This window comes from Cololabis saira, chromosome 4 (genome assembly GCF_033807715.1).
Source record: "Cololabis saira isolate AMF1-May2022 chromosome 4, fColSai1.1, whole genome shotgun sequence".
NCBI classification, from domain to species: domain Eukaryota; kingdom Metazoa; phylum Chordata; class Actinopteri; order Beloniformes; family Belonidae; genus Cololabis; species Cololabis saira.
This window is the reverse complement of record NC_084590.1, coordinates 46,426,795-46,434,317: the sequence shown is the minus strand read 5'-3', so window position 1 is coordinate 46,434,317 and position 7,523 is coordinate 46,426,795.

The window sequence follows — 7,523 nt, the reverse complement described above, 5'->3', positions numbered from 1 at the left end:
CCATCCATCATCCATCCATCCATCCATCCATCCACCCATCCATCCATCCATCATCCATCCATCATCCATCCATCCTTCAGTTTCAGCAGTTGGACCGCTGTGACGGTTCTGGACTGATCTGGATCAGAGAACCGACCTGCATCACTTCCCCTAACTGCTCCAGAACTGGACCAGAACCAAACTTTTTGGACTGAGAACGAACAGACAAGTAAGAACTTCCAGAACCGATACCAGCTCCTCCGGTCTCAGCTGGTTCCGGGTTGGTTCTGCAGATCAGGGTCCAGAAGAAGCAACTAATTCCTCATAAGTGGAAACTAATGAGTCGTGAAGGGTCCGGGGGGGTTTGAGGGGGGTCCGGACCTGCAGCCCGTGTCAGGACCGGGGGGGGGTTAAGGGGGGGTTAAGGGGGGGTGTGAAGGTAAAAGGACAGTAAAAGCTCCACGCGGCCATCTGATCACGTTCAGCCTCGAGCGACACCCGCGCGTGAAGGACGCGGGTCCGGGGGGGCATTTAGGGGGGGGTAGTTGTTAGGGGGGGGGTCTTTGAATGTGAATGAGACAAAAGGGAGAGTCTGGTGTTTGAAGTCCGGGACCAGGTCCCCCCCCCCCCCTAACAACTACCCCCCTCTATCATCTATTACTATTCTAATGAGGGGGCGCGTGCCTGCGCGGCCCCCCCAGCGCGCCCCCGGCACGCGGCGTGGGGGGGTGTGAGGGGGTATTTGGGAGGTTAGTTGGGGGGGGGTATTTGGTAGGGGGGTCCTATTGTGTCGCCGTGTTTGTACCCAAGCGAGCGCGTCCCGCGGCGTCTCGTCTCTGACTGATAAGACGGAGATGAAAATGATGATGAAGATGATGAAGATCAGAGGAGATACGGCGGCGGGCGCGTGCTAGGCGCATGCGTGCATGGAGCCGGAGGCCCGGTGTTCTGCTGCTTTGCCAAAAAATGCTACCTAATGGTTTTCTACCTTTGCAGAGCTACAATTTTTTGTGTTTTGTTTTTTTCTGTGTTTTACTCCCTAAACCACTTCCTTTCTCCCCAATTGGTCCTTGTCACTTGCCAGGCCGTCATTGTAAATAAGAATGTGTTATTAATGACCTGCCTGGTTAAATAATGCAATTCATGTCATGGCTCGTGTACTTTGAAGGATCAAATACTCAACATCCCATATTTTACATCGTGCAAGAAATCATGGAACTGCCAATCAAACTTTGAAAATCGCATTTCTCGGCAGGGAGCAGAAATTGGCAGAACACCCGTTCTGTCCCGGTTCTGTCCTCATGAAGGAGCCCGGTTCTGTCCTGGTTCCGTCCTCCCTCCCTCTCACGAGCAGCATCTCGGTTCTTCCGAACTTCTGACCCGAAACCCTCCAGCGGGGAGAAAGCAGCACTTCGAGTGCCAGCCGGACCCCCTTTTGTTCGTTCTCAAAAGGTCCAAATGGTCCCCGGACCAGATCTGAGGCACGAGCTTCTGCTGAGGTGCGAGGTGGCGCGTGCTTGTGGGGGGGTCCGTGGGTCGGGGGTCCGTGGGAAAGTCTGGTGAGGTGCGACCCGGTCGGGGTTCGGGGGGTTCGGGGTGCCGGTTCTGACACCTGAACAGACCCGAAACAAACGGAGGTGGAATAAACACGCGCTCGTGCCCGCGGGGGGCCGCGGGTGCACGTGGGAGGGACACACACACACACACACACACACACACACACACACACACACAAACACACACACACACACACACACACACACACACACACACACACACACACACACACACACACACACACACACACACACACACACACACACACGTTTGTCCTCAAACAGAAGCGGGTTCGAGGCCAGAGGCTTTAACTCAACCCGGCTGGAACCAGTACCGAGCCGAGACCAGAACCAGAACCAGAACCAGAACCAGAGCCTGGTTTTACCCGCTGATGACGTCAGAGGTTCCCAGTCAAAGTTCCTGCTGCGACACTTTTGCTCCAGTTTTTCGTGTCAAAGTCCGAACTTTTGTGAAAGTGCTAAGAGCGCCTGCGCAGGAGTTCCCAGGTTCGCACCTCCACGCGGAGCCCCCCCCCCCCCCCCCCCCACTACCACCGTGGGAGCCATCAGGGTCCGAGGGGGGGAACCTTGCCTCCGTCAGAACTGTCGGGACCTGATCACCATCAGCGCATCTGCAGGACCAGAGGAACTGATAATATCAATTTCTGATCAGTACCAGAGGAATCAATCATTAATATCTGATTAAGACCAGAGGAATCAATAATTATTGACTGATCTGGAAGGATCAATCATCAAAGTCTTATCGGGACCAGAGGAATCAATCATTATTGACTGATCAGGAGCAGAGGAATCAATCATCAATGTCTGATCGGGACCATCAATCATCAATATGTGATCGGGACCGTCAATCATCAATATCTGATCAGGACCAGAGGAATCTATCATTATTGACTGATCAGGACCAAAGGGATCAATCATCAACATCTGATCAGGACCAGAGGAATCAATCATCAATATCTGATTAGGACCATCAATCATTAATATCTGATCAGGACCAGAGGAATCGATCATCAATATCTGATCAGGACCAGAAGAATCAATCAACGATTGATCAGGACCAGAGGAATCAATAATTATTGACAGATCAGGACCAAAGGGATCAATCATCAACATCTGATCAGGACCAGAGGAATCAATCATCAATATCTGATTAGGACCATCAATCATTAATATCTGATCAGGACCAGAGGAATCGATCATCAATATCTGATCAGGACCAGAAGAATCAATCAACGATTGATCAGGACCAGAGGAATCAATAATGATTGACTGATCAGGACCAGAGGAATCAATCATCAACGATTGATCAGCACCAGAGGAATCAATCATCAATGTCTGATCGGGACCAGATGAATCAATTATTGATTGAATGGTATCAAAGGAATCAATAATTATTGACTGGTCGGGTCCAGAGGAATCGATCATTAATATCTGATCAGTACCAGAGGAATCGATCAACGATTGATCAGGACTAGAGGGATCAATTATTGACTGATCAGGACCAGAGGGATCAATTATTGACTGATCAGGACCAGAGGGGTTGTTCATCATTGATTGATCAGTTCTTCTTATACAGTGGATGCGGGTCCAGGTCCGGTCAGAATCAGAATCAGAATCAGATCAGAATCATTGATGACCTGATCAGAATCATTGATGACCTGATCAGAATCATTGATGACCTGATCAGAATCATTGATGACCTGATCGTCATTGATGACCTGATCAGAATCATTGATGACCTGATCGTCATTGATGACCTGATCAGAATCATTGATGACCTGATCGTCATTGATGACCTGATCAGAATCATTGATGACCTGATCAGAATTATTGATGACCTGATCATCATTGATGACCTGATCAGAATCATTGATGACCTGATCAGAATCATTGATGACCTGATCATCATTGATGACCTGATCAGAATCATTGATGACCTGATCAGAATCATTGATGACCTGATCATCATTGATGACCTGATCAGAATCATTGATGACCTGATCAGAATCATTGATGACCTGATCAGAATCATTGATGACCTGATCAGAATTATTGATGACCTGATCATCATTGATGATCTGATCAGAATCATTGATGACCTGATCAGAATCATTGATGACCTGATCGTCATTGATGACCTGATCAGAATCATTGATGACCTGATCAGAATTATTGATGACCTGATCATCATTGATGACCTGATCAGAATCATTGATGACCTGATCAGAATCATTGATGACCTGATCATCATTGATGACCTGATCAGAATCATTGATGACCTGATCAGAATCATTGATGACCTGATCATCATTGATGACCTGATCAGAATCATTGATGACCTGATCAGAATCATTGATGACCTGATCAGAATCATTGATGACCTGATCAGAATTATTGATGACCTGATCATCATTGATGATCTGATCAGAATCATTGATGACCTGATCAGAATCATTGATGACCTGATCGTCATTGATGACCTGATCAGAATCATTGATGACCTGATCAGAATCATTGATGACCTGATCGTCATTGATGACCTGATCAGAATCATTGATGACCTGATCAGAATTATTGATGACCTGATCATCATTGATGACCTGATCAGAATCATTGATGACCTGATCATCATTGATGATCTGATCAGAATCATTGATGACCTGATCAGAATCATTGATGACCTGATCAGAATTATTGATGACCTGATCATCATTGATGATCTGATCAGAATCATTGATGACCTGATCAGAATCATTGATGACCTGATCGTCATTGATGACCTGATCAGAATCATTGATGACCTGATCATCATTGATGACCTGATCAGGATCATTGATATCAGGTGTCATCCTAGTGGTCCGTAGAGGACACCGCTCACCGGTCGGGCCGAGGTCCAGAACCAGAACCAGGACCAGAACCAGAACCGTTCCTGGAGGGGGAACCTCTGCTCGTAAACAGAAGGAAACATTGAGGCTCAAACGGCTCCAGAACGTCCATAAAACTGATTTATTTATTTGTTGATGGAATTAAACCAAGATGTTTTTCTCTGCAAAATTTACCATTGATACACAGCCGGTTCTGGTTTCAGACCCGAAACATTTACCCAGACAGTGAAGCTTTTAAATGTGGTGCCTGGAACAGGTTCTGACGGTCTGTACCGGACTCGGATCAGGACTAAAGGTGGACCAGTCCACCGTCGTACCCGGCCAACAGAAACCTTTGGTTCTGGACTCGTCGACCCGTTTGGCCCCGAGCCTCCGGAACATTGATCCGGATCATAAATCAGGGTGTGTTCTGCGTATAAACTGACCTTTGTGTCACAGGGACGGAGGTCCTCACACGGAGCCCTGTGGGACTCCTCCATCAGCAAATCACACGGTTTATTTCTGTGTTGTAGCGCTGACAGGTTTCCACGGTAACCGGGTCCCAGCAGTGTTGTCTGGGGCATCGGAGGCCGCCAGGGTCCGATACAACGATTCACCATGGCAACCGGCGACAACAAAAGATTCACATACTCTTTCTTTTTTTTTTTAAACTAATATTTCAATTTACAAAATCTCTTTGAGGAAACATTAGTTTGCATCTGAAGATCCACATACTTCACGCCACTGGAGTTAGAAGTGTTAATACGTGCGTATGGCGAGTATGAGAGCATATTTCAGAAAAAAAAACAGCTGCAGCAGCAAAGGAGAGAATTGGCGTGGGAGGAAGTTGCTGCAGTCAATGTGAAAGTTTGAATGCAGCATTAATTTAACATTTAAGCACACTGTCTTATAATATTACAGATGAAAACAGTGGTGGAATGGTATTGAATTACATTTTATTGTCATTTAGATCAGGGGCAGCCGCCACACCTCGGCTTCAGGGGAAAATGTAAATGTTTTTTAAAATTTTTTTTAATACATTTATGGAATTACTCTGTGTCTATTTGTATTGATTTATTATATTACTTAATACATATAAAATAACTACAAATGCATATCAAAACAACATGATGGATTTCACTAGGTATTATCTTTCCCAACACTTATACCCCCTCATATCTTGAAATGTGATGTCCCTGACGACAGTGGTCGCTATCAATCTGGTTTTTAGCTCTGCAGTGTTACTAACTTACAAAAATGAAAAGGAAGCAGACAACCACGCAATTTAAAAAAAGGCAAGTGATGGGTCCAATGTTTCCCCAGCAGCAGAAGATATTGACGAGGCTGTAGCCACTGATGGATTAATTATGCAACTTCATTTTAAGGTAAGATATCAAATCACCCTACCCTCTTATAAATCTGTTTAAGGGAAATATTTGACTTTTTTTTTACTCTCTCTCTCTTTCTCTTTCTCTCTTCTGCTCCCTCCCTCTCCTTTTTGCATTTGGACTTAAACTGTTTGAAGTTAAACTCGGATGTCCCTGTGATATTGTTGCACTGACATAGTGAATAAAGTGAACCGAATGAGTTAAATTGCGTTTGTCAGATACGCTTTTTCTGCTCTCTAACTCTGTTAGTTACCCTTGCTGTCCGTGGTGCAGAAAACGGATGTGTATCGCGTAAAGGCCCATCGGCTGAATTGACGCCACTGAGGGAGGAGACAGAGAGAAACTCAGGCTTTATTGAAGTAAACCTGCTAGCGAGCAGGTTAGGTTCAGAGGCTCAGTTGCCGTAGTAACCGACTCAGAGTTTGAGTTAAATCGCTTTCTGGAACTGAAAACTCCGGATTTCCCTCATCTCAGGCTTAACAAACTCAGAGTTTTCACTAAACCTGCTTCCTGGAATACCCCTCAGCAGTAAGTCAAATATTTACAGGATGGTATAAAAAAGAAAAACAGTGTTGGGGTAAATTTAAAAACTTTTATCTTTTGAGTGAAACTTCAAAAAGCTTTGAATAATAATAAAAATAAATTCTACTACTAATAATATTGATGATAAAACTTTTATTTCAGTAAGACTATTACTGATAATAATATTAATACTAGTAGTTTGTTTACATATAATTCTGTGCAAGCTAGCGCTCCGCTAACGCCACCTGTCAATCATCCTTCTGTCAGTCGTGACTGACAACCCGAGACACTTAAGCTCCTCCCCCCGACCCGAGGACTTCTCACCCCGACCGTCTTAGACGGGCGGGTGCCGATGTTCAACGCCATCGCTGCGACGACGCCATCAGGACCACATCATCTGTGTACTAGGGCTGGAGAACGATTCAAATGTCAAGAATCGATTCGAATCTGATTCTTAAGATTCAGAATCAATTATCAAGATTTGATTCGATTCCGATATTTGGGTTATTAAAACTGTTTTTTGAGCTGTTGAGTGTGTACTACTACCATTATATTGAGATTCAAGAGCAAGTATTGCAGCTAATGATGCTGTAAGGACCAATCAGCTCCCAGAATGCTGATAGAACTGCTTTCAGAAACATCATGTGGGTCAGAATTACCAAACAGATCCAGGGAGGAAACAGAGACGGATGAAATCGGTTTTATTTTTTCCCACATTCCGTTTTTATTTGTTCCATTTTCGGTCTATTTTGGTTTTTAATTTTTGAGCATTTGGTTTTTATCATTTTTTGCAAATGTAACCCCAAGACAGTATATAAAGTAATGAAATATAGACAATTTATGCAATTATAACCTAACACTTTGTTTTCATACCTTTAAACATATTTAAAGGCAAAAACACCAGTTATTCTCGTGTCCAACAAAACATTCCTTTTTTGGGGATAAACAAAAAAATAACCAAAAGTTGTAATGTAATGATGAAAAAAAAATACATAAATAAATAAAAGAAAAAAAAAATTCGATCTTTAGACATATGAATTGATCTTTAGGAATTAATATGAGAATCGATTTAGAATTGGGAAATCGATTTTTTCAACACAGGCCTACTGCATACAGCATGCATCCTAATGCCATCGTAACCACGCCCCCTGACCTCAGCAACCAATAGGGATCCAGAATCAAGAGAAAGACGG